This window comes from Moschus berezovskii, chromosome 8, assembly GCF_049115385.1.
Source record: "Moschus berezovskii isolate FMDL1 chromosome 8, NW_MosBer_1.0, whole genome shotgun sequence".
Lineage (NCBI taxonomy): Eukaryota > Metazoa > Chordata > Mammalia > Artiodactyla > Moschidae > Moschus > Moschus berezovskii.
In genome coordinates, this window is record NC_142467.1 from 86,010,590 (window position 1) to 86,033,982 (window position 23,393).

The following is a 23,393-nucleotide window of genomic DNA, read 5'->3' on the forward strand; positions in this document are numbered from 1 at the left end:
TAAATACACAAATATCAAATAAATAAATACTCCTTAAAAACTTCCACAGTATTCTGTCTTTCTAATTTGTTTACTCATGCCTTTTCCCCAGTTTTCTGTTCCTTTTATTTTGGCTTTTTTATTAGTGGTGTTTAGAAATTTTATGTATATATATATATATACACATTCTAAAGGAGATCAGTCCTGGGTGTTCATTGGAAGGAATGATGCTAAAGCAGAAACTGCAATACTTTGGCCACCTCATGTGATGAGTTGACTCACTGGAAAAGACTCTGATGCTGGGAAGGATTGGGGGTGGGAGGAGAAGGGGACGACAGAGAATGAGATGGCTGGATGGCATCACCGACTCTGTGGACATAAGTTTGAGTGAACTCCGGGAGTTGGTGATGGACAGGGAGGCCTGGTGTGCTGTGATTCATGGGGTCGCGGAGAGTCGGACACGACTGAGCGACTGAACTGAACTTCTTGCCATATATGTTTAACTTAAAAGAGATCCTGTCATTTATCTTTTAATCTTGTTTATAGTCTATTTGTCGGAGAAGGCAATAGCAAGCCACTCTAGTACTCTTGCCTAGAAAATCCCATGGATGGAGGAGTCTGGCAGGCTGCAGTCCGTGGGGTCACTAAGAGTCGGACACGACTGAGCAACTTCACTTTCACTTTTCACTTTCACACATTGGAGAAGGAAATGGCAACCCACTCCAGTGATCTTGCCTGGAGAATCCCAGGGACGGGGGACCCTGGTGGGCTTCTGTCTATGGGGTCACACAGAGTCGGACACAACTGAAGTGACGCAGCAGCAGCATAGCTTTATAATTCATTTTAATAACTAGTACAGGAAGATCTCCAACATTCTTGTCCCCCAGACTTTACTGATCATTTCTGTTTATTCCTGCCATTTTTTTTTTAGTCACCATTTTATTTTATTTATTTATTTTTGTTTGTTTGAGACCTTGGGTTACTAAGACTGAAAAAATACACACAAAACCCATAAACTCTAAAATAAATAATACAGGCTTTAGAAAAATGAAAACATTTGCTCTCATTTCTATTAATACATTCTCAGTTATTAAAAATGGAAAGGTAAACGACAGACTGGGAGAAAATATTTGCAAAGCATGTATCATGTATTCAACAGAGAACTTGTATCTAGAATATATAACTATTTTAACGTTAATAAGAATAAAAACAACCCAATTTGAAAAAAGTGGGTCACAGATTTGAACTTTGCTAAAGAAAATACAAATGTGGCAAATATGTACATGAAGAGTCATTGTGCCCGGTAAGCCTGCAGGTTCCTGTGTCCATGGAATTTTCCAGGCAAGAATACTGGAAGAGGTTGTCATTTCCTTCTCCAGGTTGTCTTCCCGACCCAAGGATCGAACCTGCAGCTCCTGCATTGGTAGGCAGATTCCTTCCCAACTACACCACCTGGGAAGCCCCATTTGTCATCAAAGTGAAGTGAAAGTTGCTCAGTCAAGCTCGACTCTTTACGACCCCACAGACTGCAGCCTGCCATGCTCTCCGTCCATGGGACTTTCCAGGCAAGAGTACTGGAGTGTGTTGCCATTTCCTTCTCCATTAGTCACCATTTTAAAGGTGCGATCTAATCTTCCCATTTAGCAACACAGCATTTATGCATAATTTCCTTTTATTTCTCCCCATAAAGTATTTTAATTTCCAAGATATCATTTATTACTATTATTTATTATTTTATACTCTAGTAAATGAAATCTTTTTCCATTATATTTTGTAATCACTTATTGTCCATAAGAAAAGTTACTGATTTTGGTTTATTTTGTATATAGATTTTAATTTTTTAAGACATTTTTATTTATTATTTTTGTTCCATTAAGTTTATAGATAAATAGGAATATAACATACAAATAATGGTTATCTTTTTCCTCCTTTCCTCTGATTTCTGTTTCTTGGAGGGGGTTGTAGCTTCCGGTAGAATACTGAATGATCATGGGGAAAAGTGTCTCACTCCTGATTTTAATGCAGCTTCTCCAGCTTAGCACTCAGTATGCTCCAAGTTGTTTCTCTGGCTGAGGCGCTCTTGATTATATTAAGATGTATGTTAGTTTAATAAATGGCCTAGGGTATTTATCTTGAGTTTTAAGCTCATTTTTCACAGAGTTCCCTTTTTTACTTCTAAAAGCCCATTGCTTTTGTATTCTATAGATTTTTTTTTTTTGTTTTCATTATCTGAGTCTTTATATTCCAGTTTTTGTCCGTATTTACTTCTGATCTAATCTGTTTATCACTGCTTTTAAAATAATGAATCTTTAAATCCAAAAAGGGTCTCATGATTGGGTAGTATATACAAGGAGAAGAAAGATCAAGGGTACTGAATAATCTGATTAATAATCAAATATGACTGATTTTTTAAAAATCCTACTTGTTCACCTGAATAGAAAATGATTGAATACTGGAATACAGAAGAAAAGTTGGTAACTACCAATTCTACTGATTTTCAGTGCAAGAAACAATTAACTTGAAAACAAATAATCAGTAAAAGCCCACAAAAAACAAAGACCCACAGTGGTGAGGGGTTATGCTAAAGAGATGTAGGATCCAAATGTTAAGAGCTCTAGTGGCCAAAGATGGAATAATCTGAGAAACAAAATGAAGCAGTATTGCATTATAACCCAAAGTATAAGAGTTCATAGCGATATAAATAATTGACTGAATAAATGAATGGGAGGGGGACAAGAGAAGAGACACATCTCCTGTGCAGAGAAAATTCAAATAATTTATGTAGACACTCCGACCTGAAGGACGTGGAACATAACTCTCCACTCCTTAAGTGTGGGCAGTGCATAGCGCCTTCCTTCCAGAGAGTACATAGCAGTCACATTACATGGAGAAACCAGACAAATAATCATCTCAGACAGGTGATCAAGATCAGCAGCAATGTATGTGCCCTTCATATTTGATGACACTGACACTTTTATTTTGGTCTTCTCCAAAACTCATAACCCCAGTCCATCTATGAGAAAAATATTAGACAAATCTCACTTGAGAAACATTCCACAAAATACCTGACCAGTGCTCTTTAAAACTGTCAAGGTTGTCAGAAACAAGGAAAAGTCTGAGAAACCGTCACAACCAAGAGGAACATGACAGCTAAATGTAACGTGGGGTCTCAGAACAGAAAAGTGGGCATCAGGCAAAAACTAAGGAATCTGAATGAAGTGTGGACTTTAGTTAGTAATAATCAATGCCGGTTGATTGTTGTAACAAATATACAACAATATAAGATTCTTTTTTACTGTCTTAGCTATTTTCAAAGACAAAATACAGCATTATTAAATACAGTCACCACACTGTACATTCTTTATTTTATAACTGGCAGCTTGTCTCTTTTGAACCCCTTTACTCCTTTCATCCACCTCACCCTTCTCCCCTCTGGCAACCACTGTTCACTGTATCTATGGGCTTGGTGGTGGTGGTTTTATTTTTTAATTAAACTTTTTATTTTGTATTGGAGTATGGCCGATTAACCATGTTGTGACAATTTCAGGTGGACAGCAAAGGGACTCAGGAATACATATAAATGTATCTATTCTCACCCAAATTCCCTCCCATCCAGGTTTCCACACAACAGAGTTCCCTGTGCTGTGCAGTAGGTCCTTGTTTGTTATCTGTTTTAAATATAACAGTGTGTACCCATCCATCCCAAATTCCCTAACTATCCCTTCCCTGCCCCTGGCAGCCTTAAGTTCGTTCTCTATATCTGTCAGTCATTTGTATCAAGTCTTTTTAGACTCCACATTTAAGGGATGTCGTATGATATTTCTGGACTTGGGTTTTTTCTTTTTTTGTCTTTTAGATTCCACAAGTAAGTGAAATCATATGGTATTTGTCCTTCTAGGTCTTATTTCATATAGCATAATGCCCTCAGGATCTATCCATGTAGTCGTAAATGGAAAGCTTCCATCCTTTTTGTTCTTGCCTGGAGAATCCCAGGGATAGGGGAGCCTGGTGGGCTACTGTCTATGGGGTCACACAGAGTCGGACACGACTGAGGTGACTTAGCAGCAGCAGCAGCAGTATTCCAGTATAGATATCATATTTCCTTTATCCATTCACCCATCAATGGACACTTAGCCAATATCTTGGCTATTATAAATATTACTGCAATGAACATGGTGGTGGGGTACATAGATCTTTTCAAATTAGTTTTTTCATTTTCTTTGGATAGATACCCAGAAGTAGAATTGCTGGATGACACGGTGGTTCTGTTTTTAATTTTTGAGGAAACTCCACACTGTTTTCCATAGTGGTTGCACCAATTTTCATTCCTACCAACAGTGTACAAGGGTTCCTTTACTTCATCCTCATCAACACCTGTCATTTGTTACCTTTTTGATAACAGCCGTTCTAACAGGTATGAGGTGATATCTCCTTGTGGTTTTGATTTGCATTTCTCTGATTAGGGATGCTGAGCATCTTTTCATGTGCCAGTTGGTCATTTGTATGTCTTCCTTGGAAAAATGTCTATTCAGATCTGCCCATAACCAGATTATTTCTTTTTTTCTTTTTTGCTATTGAGTTATATGATTTCTTTATATTGGGGACATTAGTCTCTTGTAAGATATATGATTTGCAAATATTTTTTCCTGTTCCATAGTTTGCCTTTTTATTTTGTTGATGGTTTCCTTTGATGTGAAGAAACTTTAGTTTGAGGAAGTCTCACTTGCTTATTTTTGCTTTTATTATCTTCACTTTTGGTGTCAAATTAAAAAATCAAGGCTGATTGCCAAGACTGAGGTCAAAGAGCTGACTGCTTATGTGTTCTTCTAAGAACTCTATGGTTTCAGGTCTTTAATCTATTTTGAGTTAATTTTTGTGTATGGTGTAAGAGTGGTCCAGTTTTATTATTTTGCATGTGGCTGCCCAGTTTTCTCAATACCATTTATTAAAAAGACTGGTCTTTCCCCATTATATATTCTTGGCTCCTTTGTCATAAATTAATTGACCATATATGCATGGGTTTATTTTTGGACTCTATTTTGTGTTTTTATGCCAATACCATGATGTTTTGATTATGATAGCTTTATAATATAGTTTGAAACCAGAAAGCATGATGCCTCCAGCTTTGTCCTTCTTTCTCAAGATTTCTTTGACTATTTTGGGGTCTTTTGTTGTTCCATACAAATTTTAAGATTGTTCTATTTTTATGAAAAATGGGAAATTGGCATTGAATCTGTAGATTGCTTTGGGGAGTATGGATTTTTTAAAAAAACCTTTTTATTTTGTATTGGAGTATAACTGATTAACAATGTTGTGATAAATTTCAGGTGTTATACACATATCCGTTCTCCCCAAAACTCTCCCATCCAGGCTGCCAATATTAACACTGAGCAGAGTTCTATGTGCTATACAGTAGGTCCTTGTTGGTTATCCATTTTAAATACAGCAGTGTGTACCTCTCCATCCCCATGGACATTTTAACAATATTAATTCTTCCAATCAATGAACATAGAATATCTTTCCATTTATTTGTCTTTAGTTACATTCATCAATGTCTTACAGTTTTCAGTGTATAGGTATTTCATTTCTTTGGTTAAACTTCTTTCCAGGTATTTTGCTCTTTTTGATACAATTATAAATGGGATTGTTCTTACGGTTCTTATCTTTTGATACTTTATTTTTAGTTTTTAGAAAACAATAGATTTTTGCGTATTGATTTTGTATCCTGAAACTTTACTATATTTTTATTAGTTTTAACATGCTTTTTTTTTGGTGGAATCTTTATAGGGTTTTTTATACATAAAATTATATCATCCTTAAATCATCTCAGTTTTACTTTTTCCTTTCCAGTTTGGATGCCTTTTATATATGTTGCCTAACTGCAGCGGCTAAGACTTTCAATATTGCATTGAATAAAAGTGGCCAGAATGAGCATCTTTGTTTTGTTCCTGATCTTAAATGCTTTCAGGTTTTCACCATTGAGTATGATGTTAGCTGTGGGCTTGTCATATATGGCTTTTATTATGTTGAAGTATGTCCCTTCTATACCCCTTTGTTGAGATTTTTTTTCATAAGTGGATGTTGAATTTTGCCAAATGCTTTTTCTGGACCTATTGAGATAATCATAAGATTTTTATTGCTCATTTTGTTAATGTGGTGTATCACAGAGGTTGATTTGCAGATGTTGATCCCATCCTTGCATCCCTGGAATATATTCCACTTGATCATTGTGTATAGTCATTTTACTATATTGCTTAATTCAGTTGGCTGATTTTTTCTAGGGATCTTTGCTTCTATGGTCATCTGGGATATTGGTCTACAATTTGTGTGTGTGTGTGCATGTGTGATGTATGTGTCTGGTTTTGTTATCATGGTAATGCTGGCCTTGTAAAAATGAGTTTGAAAGCATTCTCTCCTCAATTGTTTTGAAGAATTGTGAAGGATTGCTATTAATTCTTTGAATGTTTGGTAGAATTCCCTGATGAAGCTATCTGGTTCTGGACTTTTGCTTTTGGGGAGGTTTTTGATTATTGATCAATCTCCTTACTAGTAATCACTCTATTCAGATTATCCACTTCTTTATGATGCTCTCTTGGAAGGTTGTATGTTTCTAAGGATGTATCCATTTCTCTCAGGTTGTCCAGCTGGGTAAGATGTTAATAATAGGGGAAACCAGGTGCGGAAACGCTGTAATATCTTTACAATTTTTCTGTAAATATAAAACTATTCTAAAAATTTATTTGAAAAATAATCTTACCTTCAGTAATTATACCCAGTAATACCTGGGTGTCCTTAACCCTGCAATTATTATAATGGCATGAAAACTCAGTAACTAACAGACAGCTAGCCCTGCTTGGTATTCCAGCCAGCATCACTTCCTGGACTAATTACCAATGTACCTTTTCTCCTAGGTTATTGCTTAGTTATAGTTCCACAGAGGGTACTCAGTTATACTGTAAGAGCTCCTTTGAGACAACAGTAAGAACAAATGGACATAAATTGTAGCAGGAGGGCTTTGAGTTAAGAGTTCTGGTATGCTGTGAATTCAAGTTATGTGATATTCTTTGCTAGTTAATCTTTTAAGGGTGAGTTGACCATACATTGGTTTGGTTCAGCCTGGCTTCAGCCCATCTTGAAGTAAATCAGGCAAGAAACTGAATTTCTATACTTTTCAGAAGATCCTAAGAGTTTTTATATCTTATGGAAAAAATTTACATAAACAATAAGTTGGCATAAGTGGTACTGATCACATAGAAATTGTTCATCAAATTATCTATGGTCTCTGCCATTCTCTCTGTCAACATATGATTTATTAATTTTGTTCCAGAGGTTTGAGTTAAGGCTGCATAAATCATGAATAAAGATTAGTTTAACAATCAAAATGCCCCCTGGGACAATGTTTCAAGTGAAGAAAATGCAAAACTGTCACAATGTGAAAATAATATGACCATTGTGCCAATATTTGCAAGTTGAAATGATATTCAACACCCTTACAGAGGCGGAGTATAAATCTTACTTCTGCTTATTTTATGCAAACTCTAAAGCTTTTAAATTTATTAATATTTGCCCTTGTGAAAATGTTTTGAAAAAGAAATCTAAGCGTATTCTGATCTGCCTCCAGCTATTAAGCAACCTTATTAGACACTGACCTCCTGCTACCTGTTTGATGACTTAAATACTTTAGAAAAACAACGTTTTAACAGGCCCCCAAGCCATTTACAGCAATGATATCTTCCTGCTTTTTGCGATTAAAGAGAGAAGTGTCTGGCAGGTGGCAAATACCACATTTTCAATATTCAAAAGTATATCAACTTATGTCTGTTGGCCCCCTGACTCTTTAACCTTTACAAAACTCTAATTGTTCACATACTCAAATTTATTATACTGATTAAGAAAAATGACTGGGTGATAAATACTCTGGTTAGAAACTACTCACCAGACTAAATTGAAGTGGCTAGGAATAAGGGGAAATGGCTCATTATTCAGATAACTGAATTTTGTATTATTTATATCATTCTTATGGAGCTGATGGTGTGGTCAGTCCAGACAATACAATGATGTGTTAGAGGCAATTCCAGCTATGACTTCATTCATCCAATGGCATCTCTTGTTATAAACACTTGCTTCAAACGTCTGATTTCTGGGTGTGCTGGATGAAGAAAAGAGAGGAAACAGCAAGCAGAATGAAGCAAACCAAAGTCCACCACATCAGTTCCCTCTCCACGTCACTAATGATGTGTTGTTGGAAAGGTTTCAACAGTCTCTTTGTCAGAAACGAGAAACATTGATCTGTATGCAGGGTTTACATAGAGGTTATCAAAATAAAATTTTAGAGAATCATTAAAGGGCTGAATACAGCGTGTTAAATCCTTAATCAGAGATGCCAAAACCCAGAGTCAGACATCTGTCTTTCAGGAGTAACTACCATAAGGCTGATGAAAGAGGGTTCATGGAAAGGTCAGGAAAAAAAAATGCCAACAGTTATGCTTACTGTTATAAAAAATATTTATGGTAAGCAGTATGATTTGCTCCCTTTTTGTTGTATATTGTCCCCTGTTCATTTGTATAACTACAGTATGGAGTTTATTTCATTAGCTAGTATTGGGAAATGAACAAAGCTTGATTAAAATTCAAATTATAATTCCATTGTGATGTATTCTGCCCTGGTATTCTCTCGATCTAATAAGAAATTATGCCTCATCAAACATACATAATTTGGCTTGAAATGGTGATAGTAGAAAGCCAAATTTATAGACATAATAAAGTTGTCTATGCTGGATATTTTCATTTCAGAGTGCAATATGCACTGGATAACCTAAGTTCCCCAGGCAATCATTTAGTCATCCAGTCTCATTTCTGGGTGGAGCTTGTTTACCTTTGATAATCACACCATTAACACTCACTGCTAAATATAAACACAAGGAGTGGATATTAATGTTTGTTTCACACCTCCAGTGATACTACTATACAATTACATTGATAGGCTGGATAGTGAGAACCTTGAAGCTACCCTGGTTACTCTTTGACAATGTAAACAAACAAGCATCTGCAACACTGGACAGCAGTATGCAGTGTGTGTCTTTGTCCATAGAGGCGGGGAGCCGGCATCATGTGAAGAAACAAGATGGGTCTATGCCATGAGCACAGTGAGTTTGCAGTGGGAGAACTCGGGGAAGGAAGGAACTTTTGGACAAACTGACAACATTTGGGGAACTCACGTGCACAGGAGGCACACAAAACACATGTGCTGACTACGTCTGAAATTCACATAACTGGCTGTGTCCCTGGGGGCCAGTCACTTCACTTCCAGGAGCCTTAACTTCGTCACTGGGAAAACAAGGGTATAAGATGTTGCCTGTGAATTCCTTTCCAGTCTAAGGTTATACAACAAGGATCATCTCTGTGTGTGCCTATGCATATACATACACTTCCAACAACAGCAATAATACTAAAACTCATATGAGCTTGAGATTCTGTAACTTGTTATTGGGTTTATTATTTTTTAATAACAGGATTTTCTTTCAGCCCAGGTAACTGTGGGCATGTTAATGTTCTCCAAGCTTTTGTTTCCTTTTATATAAATTAAGTTGATAATAGCACATATGATTGTTTATACATGTTGTGAGTATTACCCAGATAATATATGTAATATTTGGCATAGTGCAGGGCACACGGTAAGTACTTGATACCTTTTTTAATATTATTTTGTAGCCCTCTGTATTTTGTTTATAAAACAAGTAAATAAAGAATAGTTTTATGATTATCCAATCTGAAGGGACACTGAACTGGTACAAAAATATTTGTTAATGAATTACAGTTATTCAGAGAAGCAGCATTTGAGTTTCGGAAATACATGTTTTCAACAGAAAGAAGAGATCCTAAAATGATGCAATCCTCCTTTAAAAGACAGACTAATTACACACTGACTTTGCTACTTTGTAGGATAATCCCAGACAGTATTGATTTTAATACTCATATAAACCAAAATGGAAGATATGATCAATCTTAGGCAACTTGTCAAAGTTATCAGGGGAAAAAAAAACAAACCTTAGAATGTTATTGCTAACAATTGGAGGAGAAAAAGGAGGAAGGGGGAATGCTATATATGAAAACAAAGTTAAACCAAGCACATATATTTTCTGCCTGAATAAAAGACATAAGAGATGTCTGCTAAAGAGACTGACTTATTAGACAGAACTAATGTAAGATAAATTTGATCTTAGACACTAAACATTTTTAGACTTGAAGCTCACAAAAATCTAGTTTTAAAATTAGTAAATTTTTAGTGACTTCACTTTTTGTCCAGTGGCTAAGACTACAGGCTGTCTTTCATATGTCTAGACAGCATATTAAAAAGCAGAACATTACTTTGCCAATAAAGGTCTGTCTAGTCAAAGCTGTGATTTTTCTAGTAGTCATGTGTGGATGTGAGAGCTGGACTATCAAGAATGCTGAACACCAAAGAATTGATGCTTTTGAACTGTGGTGTTGGAGAAGATTCTTAAGAGTCCCTTGGACTTCAAGGAGATCAACCCAGTCAATTTTAAATGAAATCAGTCCTGAATATTCATTGGAAGGACTGATATTGAAGCCAAAACTACAATTCTTTTCCACCTGATGCAATGAACTGACTCATTGGAAAAAGACCCTGATAATAGGAAAGATTGAAGGCAGGAGAAGGGACGGCAGAGGATGAGATGGTTGGATGGCATCACCAACTCGATGGACATGAATTTGAGCAAGCTCCAGGAGTTGGTGATGGAGAGGGAAGCCCGGTGTGCTGCAGTCCATGGGGTTGCAAAGAGTTGGACAAGACTGAGCGACTGAACTGAACTGAAGACTCCCAATGTAGGGAGCCTAGGTTCAATCCGTGGTCAGGGAACTAGATCCCGCATGCCACAAGGAAGATCAAAGATCCCATATGCCACAACTAAGACCCCATGCAGCCAAATAAGTAAATAAATATATATGTTTTTTAAATCAGTAAATTTTCCAAGAAAAAAAGTCTGATGAATTTTTGAGCAGTTGAAGAGTTGAGAGACTCTTGATTCTTCCTCAACTGGTATATACTCTCCTGTCAGGAAAACCAAAGAAGAGTAGATGAAGATGTCAGAATGTCAAGGGTATTGACTGTAAACTATTGAAACTCATCAAAATAATTCATCAATATTTCCTTTATCCTCTCTTCTCTTTGTAGCATAGAACTGACCTGAGAAGCAGTGTCAGTGAACTAAAGTGCTTCTCTAAAGAGCATTCCTACTCTGGGCCCTATTTGCAATATTTAATACAAAATTTGACTGACACCGTCACTAGTTCTGGCTGAGGGGACTCTGTGTGAGCCAACTGCTGGCTTGAATCAAGTGGTCAAGGATGCAAGGCTATCCTTCAGTTGATGCTCTGTAGGGAGGGTATCTGACAGAAAGATATTGACCTAAGGTTGGCATGACTTCACCCCAATACTGCCAGACCATAACCTCTGCCTTCCTCCCCACTTTCTCTGTGCTCACCAGTCACTGGCCTGAAAGTGGAATTAACACCCTAGGGTTCACGGTACAGCACGCACAAACGTGAGGATAACAAGATTTGCCTCAATATGAGGTTCAAATGAGTCGTGTGATGTCATAATGCCGGTTCAGCCTGATTTCTCTGGTTACTCTATTTGCTTGATATATATATACTGACACAGACACACAGACACAGAGTTTCTTAATTAACTTACTCCTTCTTATGATTTATTCACCTCCTGACAGATTTCAGTTTCTCCAGACTCAGGAGCTAGGGAAGATGTAATACTGGCTACTCCATAAAGGCCCTATGTGCAGATGCAAAGACAAACATTTACCAAGTGGTCTTTAAACTGGGCTTCTTAGGTGGCACAGTGGTAAAGAATCCGCCTGCCAATACAGGAAACACAAGAGACGTGGGTTTGATACCTGGGTCAGGAAGATCCCCTGGAGCAGGAAATGGCAAGCCACTCCAGTATTCTTGCCTGGAGAATTCCATGGATAGAAGAGCCTGGTAGGCTACAGTCCATCAGGTCACAAAAGAGTCAGACATGACTTACCGTCTGTGCGTACACATACACACACAGTTTAAAGCCTGAGACTGCGGAGTTTTCCTTTCTTATGGTTCATGACTTTGGAAAATTGAACTGAGGAAAATGAAAAAAGATTTTCTGGAATTTTAAGATGCGAGTCCAGTGAAGTTTTTTTTTTTTCCCTATTGTCCTATTATGGTTGTTTGAGGCTGGGGTCCATATAGCAGCTGCATACAAATCCCATGTAATTCTCCTGAACATGTGGGATGTTACTTAAGGCTGAATTCTGGAAGGAAGCAGGATATTTCAGTGTGAGATTAGTTGAAACAGCTGAGGCAGAGTGCAACATGGTAAGCTAGGCTTGAATCCAGGCTTCTGAGCAGGCGAGTCAGACTGGAACTGGTGAGAGAAGGGTCACACCCCGCCTCAGACTAGGCGGCCCCAGGAGGAGTAGAGGGTTGGGAGGGAATGACCTTGAGGGTGAGCCTTGTGGGAAGCTAATGGAATGGGAGTCTCTCTGACTTCTAAGGGGAGAGAGGGAACGTGATCCTGGTCAAAGCCAGGAAGAGAGAGAATTCATATTCTAGAGAACCTCTTATCTTTTCCTATGATGAGCTTTTTCTTCAATGAACACATCTTTTTAAAGCTTCCACTTGCTGAGCAATAAATATGGACTAGGAATACTGCCAAAGGCTTTATATACACGAGATCACTGTCCTCAGAACAACCATGTGAGATGTGTATAATTATGACCACCCCACCCCAGATTGCAGATGAGGAAACCGAGACTTTGCATGTTAAAGAATGTGCTCCTGAAAGATGCCAAGATTCTCACCCTGGTCTGACTACCTCTTTAAGCTAGAGCTCTTTATCTTTAAACTGCACTGCTCTTCTTTCATGAACAGAGACCCTGGGTTCCACAGAGAGTCAACTTTCAAATGCGTAAATAACATAAATTGCCAAGACTTTAAATGGTTGTCATTGCCTACTTATTAGAGAGGGACATAAATGCTGTTTCAGAAACAGTTTTTGGCTATCAGTGCTGGGAAAAATATTTTGTGTTTAAAATTTTAGTTTAAAAAAAATAATCTTATTTATTTATTTTTGGCTGTGCTGGGTCTTCATTTCTGTGTGGGCTTTTCTCTAGTTGCAATGAATAAAGGCTACTTTCTAATTGCGGTGTGTGGGCTTCTCATTGCAGGGGCTTCTCATTGCAGTGGCTTCTCTTGTGCAGCATGGGCTCTGCTGCTAAGTCACTTCAGTCGTGTCTGACTCTGTGTGACCCCATAGACGGCAGCCCACGAGGCTCCCCCGTCCCTGGGATTCTCCAGGCAAGAGTACTGGAGTGGGTTGCCATTGCCTTCTCCAGCATGGGCTCTAGGGCATGAAAATTTAAGTAGTTGTGGTTCTCAGGCTCTAGAGCACAGGCTCAATAGTTGTAGCATACAGGCTTAGTAGCTCCTCGGCATGTGGGATCCTCCTGGATCAGGGATTGAACCTGTGTCTCCTGCACTGGCAGGTGGATTCTTTACCACTGAGCCACCTGAAACATATATATATAAATAACACTTTATATAATTAATATATGACTAATAAAACTAAAATTTTAAGGTTTCCTGATGACTCAGTGGAAAAGAATCCACCTGCCAATGCAGGAGACTCAGGAAATGTGGGTTCGATCCCTGGGTCAGGAAGATGCCCTGGAGAAGGAAATGGAAACCCACTCCAGTATTCTTGCCTGGAGAATCCCATGGACAGAGGAGCCTGGTGGGCTACAGCCCACAGGGTCGCAAAGAGTTAGACATGACTGAGCAACTGAGCACGCATGCAGAAATTACATATATAATTAATTAGCAATTCAGTTCAGTCACTCAGTCGTGTCCGACTCTTTGCGACCCTATGAACCACGGTACAACAGGCTTCCCTGTCCATCACCAACTCTCGGAGTCTACTCAAACCCATGTCCATTGAGTTGGTGATGCCATCCAACCATCTCATCCTCTGTTGTCCCCTTCTCCTCCTGCCTTCAATCTTTCCCAGCAGCAGGGTCTTTTCAAATGAGTCAGCTCTTCGCATCAGGTGGCCAAAGTAGTGGAGTTGCAGCTTCAAAAATCAGTCCTTCCAATGAACACCCAGGACTGGTCTCCTTTAGGATGGACTGGTTGGATCTCCTTGCAGTCCAAGGGACTCTCATACATTGCCAGTGGGAGTATAAAATGGTGAACCTACTTGGGAAAAGAATTTGGCAGATTCTTATTAAATATATATTTTACACATGACCCAGCTTTGGGAATTTACCTAAGAGAAAATATATGTCCATAAAAAGACTTCCACATTTTTTTTTCCATAGAGCCTCAAATAGAAAACTACAGGTGAATGGATAAATAATTTTGGTTTCCCTGGTGGCTCAGATGGTAAAGAATCTGCCTGTAATCAACCCGGGTTCGATCCCTGGGTCAGGAAGAGCCCCTGGAGAAGGAAATGGCTACCCACTCCAGTGTTCTTGCCTGGAGAATCCATGGACAGAGGAGCCTGGTGGGCTACAGTCCTTGGGTTTGCAAATAGTTGGACACGACTGAGTGACCAGCACGTTCACTTCACTTTCACATAATGAATACTACTTAGTAATAAATTGAAATGAATTCATAGCATGCAGCAATATACATGTGTTTCATAGTTATCATGCTGAAAGAAGCTGGATACTGCAAAATATACAGTACAAGTCTGTATGTACTTCTAGAGGCAGAAATAATCAACAGTGACAGTTGATTCATACTCAATGGTTTCCCAGGACAAGGTGGGTATTGGGGTGTGGAACTGACTGAAAAGGGGCACAGAATTTTGCAAATAAATGTTCTGAGTGTTGAAGGGGTTGTGGTTACATGAGTCAAGGTATTCAGATGACAGACTTAAACTGTTTGTAAATTATAACTCAATAAAGTTGTCTTGGAAAAAAAAAGATTACTGGCTTAGAAGAGAGCATGCATTAAAAAACAAAAATTCCTCCATCTCAGTTTCTTTCTTCCACAATGTTTTCTGTAACCAGAATGTTACAGGAATGTTTCAGGAGGTTTATATCCTGTTATTTTTCCTTAGTTGCATGTTAGATTTTATTCATAAAAGCCCAGTAGAAAAAAATTATTAGACTTTAAAAATAAAGCTATTTAGAATTTTTAAACCAACTTACCTGGATAATCAGATTTCCTCTATATTTGAGGTTTTACCACTCGGAGTATTCTTAAAATGCTATTTTCTAAAATGACTATTTACCTCCATATGCCTTAAATAACATTTACTGAATACAATTTAATCTTCTCTGAATGCCTCGAGGTCATCATTATGAATATAAAAAGTTGTGCTATTCTGTAATATAGTGATGATTTCAGTTTGTTATTGCAGATAGAACTATTTGCTTCTATGCTAAATGGCCTCAGAATACTGAGCTTTTAAAGTTTTGTGCTTGCATCTTATTCGTTCCTATTTTTCTCTTGTTGGGCTATCAGCAAGCTTTTTTTCCCCTCTTTTTTTGCTGTTGCCTATTTGTCTCTCTATAGGAGTTGCTTTCCTCTCTTTTGACTTCTAAGATAATCAGATTATGAGCACATATATGTATACAGCAGTGGTTCCCACCTATTGACTTACAAACCAGCAACTGACTGGTTTCAAATATATCCCTGGAAACCTGTCAAAACTGCAGATGTCCGTGCTTCCTCCTCAGTGATTCTAATATCTAATTCAGGATGCATCCCATATCACCTTTCTTTATTTTTTTTACCTTTCTTTAAATTATGGAAATACGCTTGTGTATATTGATTACAAAAGTAGAAAAAACCAGTGCAATGAACCTCTACATTATCCAGTTCAACAATTATTAACATTCTGTTGATCTTTTTCCATGTATCTGCTCCTTCCCCCTTTTTTTTTTGAAAACAAAAAGTTGGCCCCACAGGCCAAATTCAACTTGTTGCGAGTTTTTAAAAAATTGAGATATAATTCATTCAAAATAAAATACACCCTTTAAAGTGTACATAACTCAGTGGTTTAGCTTACAAAGTTGTGCAATCCTCACCATTATCTACTTCTACAGCATCATCATCAGCCCCATCCCCAGCAGTATGACTCAGGCCCTGACCACCACGAATCAACTTTCCACATCTATGGCCTTAACGTATTCTGGACATTTCATATAAAGAAAATCACACAATATGCAAGTTTTTCTGTGTGTCTGGCTTTTTCACTTAGTATTTACAAGGCTCATCCATGTAGTAGCATGTATCAATACTTTACTCCTTTTTCTGAATGAATAAATATTCCATTCTATAATTCACCACATTTCATTAATCCATTCACCAGTTGATGCACACATGGGTTGCATCCATTTTTCAGTTGCTATGAACAAGGCTGCTGGGAGCATTCATGTGCAAGTTTCTATGTCTCCAGTTCTCTTGGGTATACACCCAGAAGTGGAATTGCTGGTTCAGGTGATAACTGTATGTTTAACTTTCTGAAGAACTGTTAGACTATTCCCAAAGTGGCTGCACCATTTTATTCCCACCAGCGATGTATGAGGCTGCCAATTTCTCCAGATTCTTTCCAGTGCTTGCTGTCATTTTGATTCCTGCCATTCCTATTGTGCGGAGAAGGCAATGGCACCCCACTCCAGTACTCTTGCCTGGACAATCCCATGGACGGAGGATCCTGGAAAGCTGCAGTCCATGGGGTCGCTGAGGGTCGGACATGATTGAGCGACTTCACTTTTCACTTTCATGCATTGGAGAAGGAAATGGCAACCCACTCCAGTGTTCTTGCCTGGAGAATCCCAGGGACTGGGGAGCCTGGTGGGCTGCTGTCTATGGGGTCACACAGAGTCGGACACGACTGAAGCGACTTAGCAGCAGCAGCAGTGATGAATGGTGCTGAAGGTCTTTTTTGTGTCCTTATCAGTATTTGCGTATCTTCTTTGGAGAAATATCTATTCAGATTTTTTGCCTATTTTTAAATTGGCTTATTTGAGTTTTATTTTTCACTGTTGGGTTTTTAAACCAAGGTACTAGACTCTTTTCAGTTATGTAATTTGCAACTATTTTATATTCTGTGGACTATCTTTTCAGTATCTTGATAGTGTCGTTTGAAGTGTAAAAGTTTTAAATTAATTGTCTATGTTCCAGAAAAACATCTGCTTTATTGACTATGCCAAAGTCTTTGACTGTGTGTATCACAATAAACTGTGGAAAATTCTGAAAGAAATGGGAATACCAGGCCACCTGACCTGCCTCCTGAGAAATCTGTATGCGGGTCAGGAAGCAACAGTCAGAACTGGACATGGAACAACAGACTGGTTCCAAACAGGAAAAGGAGTATGTCAAGGCTGTATATTGTCACCTTGCTTATTTAACTTATATGCAGAGTACATCATGAGGAACGCTGGGCTGGAGGAAGCACAAGCGGAATCAAGATTGCTGGGAGAAATATCAATAACCTCAGATATGCAGATGACACCACCCTATGGCAGAAAGTGAAGAAGAACTATAGAGCCTCTTGATGAAAGTGAAAGAGGAAAGTGAAAAAGTTCAGAAAACAAAGATCATGGCACCTGGTCCCATCACTTCATGACAAATAGATGGAGAAACAGCAGAAACAGTGGTAGACTTTATTTTTTTGGGCTCCAAAATCATTTCAGATGGTGACTGCAGCCATGAAATTAAAAGACGCTTACTCCTTGGAAGGAAAGTTATGACCAATGTAGACAGCATATTAAAAAGCAGAGACATTACTTTGCCAACCAAGGTCCATCTAGTCAAGGCTATGGTTTTTCCCGTGGTCATGTATGGATGTGAGAGTTGGACTGTGAAGAAAGCTGATCGCCGAAGCATTTATGCTTTTGAACTGTGGTGCTGGAGAAGACTCTTGAGAGTCCCTTGGACTGCCAGGAGATCCAACCAGTCCATCCTAAAGGAAATCAGCCCTGAATATTCATTGGAAGGACTGATGTTGAAGCTGAAATGTCCATACTTAGGCCACCGGATGCAAAGAGCTGACTCATTTGAAAAAACCCTGATGCTGGGAAAGACTGAAGACAGGAGGAGAAGGAGACAACAGAGGACAAGATGGTTGGATGGCATCACCGACTCGATGGACATGAGTTTGACTGAACTCTGGGAGTTGGTGATGGACAGGGAGGCCTGGCGTGCTGCAGTCCATGGGGTCGCAGAGTCGGACACGACTGAGCAACTGAACTGAACTGAATTTTTCCTAGTTTGCTTGTGCATTAGGTGTCATGTCTAAGAAACTGTTGCATATCTAAGATCACAAAGATTTACACCAAAGTTTCTTCTAAGAGTTTCATAGTTTTAGCTCTTACATTTAGGTTTCATGCATCTGAATTTTTTAAAAGCTTCTTGTGTGATTCTGAGGTACAACTAGTTTTGGAAAGTAAGAGTAAGTAGATTCTGGCAGCCTCCAAGAATTTTTTTAAGTATGAACTTTTGTACACAGTTTTCTTAAAAAGTTGAATGAGAGGTCTTTTTAATCTCCTTTTTAGTGTTTTTCTATATTGCAGAATGTTGATTTGTGCAGAAAGCTGATTCAGGAAAAGTGTGTACTACTATTTAAGTGTATGGTGACCTCTTAGGGTACCAGAAAAGTAAACCAATGCAAATATATTTAGGAAATGCTCCTTATAGTTCCAAGTTTAAAAACACAGACTATCATCTTAAGTCATTTTCAGTGTACGGTGCCCCATTGTTCTGATCCACATATTGGAAAATGTCGGAGAGAAAAGAAAGCAAAAAGCAGCAGCTGGGACCTAGCTTCTAAAACCACAAGAGGACAGCGTGATGGCCACACTTTTCAACTGTACAAAGACACCCAGCTGTTGTTGTTCGGTCGCCCAGGCGAGTCCGACTCTCCACGACCCCATGGACTGCAGCACGCCAGGCCTCCCTGTCCCTCACCATCTCCCAGAGTTTGCCCAAGTTCATGTCCACCCAGATACATCCACAGACCTTCAGTTGTTAGACAGTTGGTTCTAGACCCTGAGGCCAAGTGAAGTGAAGTGAAGTGAAGTTGCTCAGTCGTGTCCGACTCTTTGTGACCCTGTGGACTGTAGCCCACCAGGCTCCTCTGTCCATGGGATTCTCCAGGCAAGAATACTGGAGTGGGTTGCCATTTCCTTCTCCAGGGGATCTTCCTGACCCAGGGATCGAACCTGGAGGCCAGTAGTTCTCAAACTTAAATGAACGTCAGAATCACCTGGAGAGCTTGTAAAAACCCAGATTCCTGGGCTCCATCCCCAGAAATGGTAGACAACAGGCTGGGGAAGGGCCCCCAAAATGTGCCTTTCTGATAGGCTAGGAGATTCTGGCCCTGAGACCCCACCTCGAGGATGAATGGACTGCCCATCCCGCCCTGTTGCTTAGCGAACCCTGAGCAAGCAAGTTTGGTCAGAAACGTGCTAACAGTATACTAAGGCAGTCACGAGGTGCTGAGTGTACTTTCCAAATGGGTTTAAATTCTTAGTCACTGACAGTCTCATTTCAGGTTCCAAGAATATGAACATTTTTCCAAATGCTGTTTGGTCACTTGGGAACACATCCCGATTTGAATGCATCCCGATTTCAATAAAATTAGCAGGGATTATCTGAATTATTTTGTTTTTCTGACTTTTTTTTTTCCTTTGGTATTTGATTTGCCTGATGCATGTATATATCAGCTGTGGTTAGGAATGCTATTCAGGAACATCCACTGTGTCTGCCATAATGGATTTGACCTACGGCCAAATAGTACTCTGGAGAGATGTGGTTGTGACTTTGACAGATTGAGCCAAAGTTAAATTCTGATGAACTGCAAAGGAATTTTATCAGTCCCAGGATGTTTGCCAGCCAAGCTGGGCAAAAGAGTGACTTTCTAAAACGTCCTGCACAATCCACATTTATTCTGTCACCTGTACTTCCTACTTTCTGAAAGGTCAACTAAAAACTTCATTTTTCCTATTTTCTGCCATTTCCAGGACCACAAGCTTAAACCTGAGAACTGAATGTTAAGCTGTATTCCTGTCTCTCATAAATCAGCAGGGGCAGAGTTCAGTAAGCAGAAGGGAGTTTACAGTTCTGCTGATTGCACGGTGGCAGAATGAGACCTCAGCTTATTTCGCTTCTCGGCAGAAAGGGTACGTAGAAAATGTTTCTGCTGGTCAATTGAGGTGATCAAGGAACAGAGAGAAATCTGACAGGCCGGACACAAGAAGACACTTTGCATTTAGGTTCTTATAGCAATCCCTGAAGTCTATTAATCATTTTTTGAGAGAAATGGGACATTGGTTTTGAGAAGAAGAAACAAAAGTTCTATGCCAACCCTGTCTAGAACATCTGCAGGCCCAGCTCTGCTCCAAGCTTCATTTGCACACTCTCAAGCCTTCTATTACCCAACCACCCACAGGAGGGATTCCTCTTCCACCCCATAGCCACCCTCCCAAGGAGGAATGAAGCTTTTTATTTTAAATAGACCACAACCCAATGAAAACCAGTCATCCCAGTATCCATTCATCCACCAGAGGGAAACATATGTGCAGTGTTTTAATCCCAGTGAGTGGTATTAGTCACTAGGCTTCTAACAAGTTTGACTGTGCTATTTCTCCCTAACTTTTCTAAATTACAATGGCAATAACTGCGTTTGCACAGAAATCACCCCAACTGGTTAGCTATTTCATTTAATGACCACACGATTCCTATTTTATGGGTACAAAATAGTTGATCTCATTGAACTGGCAATTTAGAAACCTGAGGCAAATTAGAGCAATTACTAATAAATTATACATTTGGTAACTAACAATTTGTCTATCATCTAGAAATATGAGGAAAAACTGCCAGACTCCCTGGCCCTGTGATTCTGAACAGGTCTTTTCATTTTTTCCTTTCCAAGACCCAAAGTTTTTATTATCCATACCAGTTCCACCATTACTGTGGCTGCTTTTGCAGAGCCTGACATTTATAACACCAAGAATATAAGGGATGGCATTTGCACTCCATTTGGAACAGAGGGTGTGGCTGCTTAAAATTAAAAGAAAAAAAATGCAACAAAACAAGAAATGAGCTTCACTTCAGCTTTCCCTAAAAAAAAGTTAGCTCATAGAAGAAATAATGGCAAGAGACAGGAGCAAAGTATCTTGTCTGTAATCACTGTTCATAATCACTACCGTGTTTTGTTTCTGGGTGAGGCGGTTTGGTGAAATTAAAGGAAGTTCCGTATTATAAATCATCCATAGTTCTGGGGGAGGAGGTGCGATTAGGTAAATTAGCAAGATATGATCTTTCTCTTCTTGTCTCACATAGCCCTCGGGTGTGCCATTCAACATGAAAGGCATTGATGTCATTCATTAATTGACGGCTAGATTCCTCCATCAGCATATTCCTCCCACCCGGTACCACCTTACTACCAACCACTCACATCCCCAGCACAGTTCATCTTCCGTGACTGCTGTCAGGACGTGAGGGGAGGGAGAGAGAGGCTTTTACTACTGAATGCTCAAATTCATTCTCACCGGTTGCTGCTGCTATGCTGTGCTCAGCTGTGTCTGACTCTTTGTTAGCCCACGGACTATAGCCTGCCAGACTCCTCTGTCCATAGGGTTTCCCAGGCAAGAATACTGGAGTGGGTTGCCATTTCCTCCTCCAGGGGATCTTCCCGACCCAGTGATCGAAACTGTGTCTCCTGTGGTGGCAGGCAGATTCCTTACCAATGAGCCACCTGGGAAGCCCTCACTGGCCTCCTGGTCAAATGAGAAGGAAAAGTATCCAGAGCGTGGGAAAGGAGGTCCAATGACTGGGACCTAGTTGTTGAGACAGAATGTAACAAACAGCACTGCAAATAAAACTTGCAAATTCAAGAGGATTTAGAGATGAATCCCAAATACCCTCAGGCAATGGAGAAAATTTGTTTCCTGCGTAATTTATGTACTGCATCTCCCCCATACCCAGCAAAAATTATATACCTATTTCTCTATATCACATGATCATCATGTCAGTTTTAAAATAGTTTCTCTCTTTTTGCCGTGAATACAAATGAAACTTTTGTTCATAATTGTGTATTTTCACACTTTTCCTTATAATTTCAATATGTTTCAGGCTCTATTTAGCTGTTTTTGCTGAAAACCTGGTTACAGGACCTAAGTCCATGTTGTCATGGCTCCCTGGAGAATAACACTGCAAGCATCTCCCTTAAGAATCACTAATGTTAGGGAGAAAAAAGGGTAGTCAACATTTATTATTTTCTACTAGTGCAATAAGCAGAGCTTAAAACAAAACCAGCCTCCCTGTGAATTCCAAATGCCCTTCTGAATAACCAGGGGTGCTATTTCACAACCTGGCCTACATACTTCCTGCGGGCTGCCGTGGGAGTTGGGATGACTGTGTCCACACGTTTGCGGGTGGGGTCACTGTAAATAAGTAAACACATTCTGTGCAGCCTGTAGTGCACGGAGGCCTGAGGGAGTGCACCCCAGTGCATCCACCTCTGGGGGGCTCCTGCCAGGTGGGGTGAGCCAGAGGAAGCAAGGCTTCTCCCGCAGGGGAGGCACCTATACACCTGGCAGCCTGGACGTCACAGGACTCTGTGCTTCTCACCAAGTCAGAGCCTAAAGCAGGCAATCCCAGCAAAGAAGGACAACAGAGAGAGCTGGGGTAAACAGTCCTCAACTCTCACATCCCTTTTGCCTAAAAGGCATTGTAATGACTATCAGTTTCCAGTGCTAGAAAAGAAACGTTGGGGTGTGGATTATGGCTATAAAGTAGGAAGTGATCTCTATTAGTGAGAATATGTATATGTTTTGGTAGTTAATCACTACACAAAAGTGGCTAAAGTTGATGGCAGAAAAGAATATTCATTTAAAACACTGTAATTTGGGGGGCTGAAGGATGTCTTAGAGGAATATATGCTTCATATTCATAACAGAGCAAAAGCTATTTTTTAAGGTGGGGACCTAGAATGAAGAAAAGATGGATAGGGAACCCTCTGTCCACCAAGATGGTCTGATTGCTGGGGATGGTGGTCCAGCCCTGTGGCTCCTACCGTACTCTGTCAAAGCTACACACAACTGAGCAGAAGAAAATAATTCCTGGAAGCCATCACCCTAGGAGGGAGAGGCCTCATCAATATCTTCTACTTCTGAATTCTATTCTTTTGACCCAAAGAGGCCTTGCTTTCCTCCATATTTGGGCAGTGTTATTCTCTGTATAATGAGAGGCGGAGGGAAAAATAAATAACCTTTTCATAATATTCCTGCTCTGGTATTTTGCTCAAAACTCTGTTACCAAGGAAATGATGAAGATCCTTAATTAGGGGTTTTCAAATCAAAGGCATTACACTGATCAGAGGTGGCACC

General features: G+C 39.5%; 1 protein-coding gene across 2 annotated transcripts in view; it reads right to left on the reverse strand.

Annotated features, from left to right (window-relative positions):
* Positions 1-23,393, reverse strand: part of MARCHF3 (membrane associated ring-CH-type finger 3) — a 163,304-nt gene that overhangs the window by 85,518 nt on the left and 54,393 nt on the right. Inside the window, exon 2 of one of the 2 annotated variants that reach the window (XM_055431264.2) lies at positions 9,198-9,306. The exons of the other annotated variant lie outside the window; for it this stretch is intronic. The gene's annotated coding sequence lies outside the window, so the exon portion shown is untranslated. The remainder of the gene's footprint in view (positions 1-9,197; positions 9,307-23,393) is intronic. 2 annotated transcript variants of the gene reach the window in all.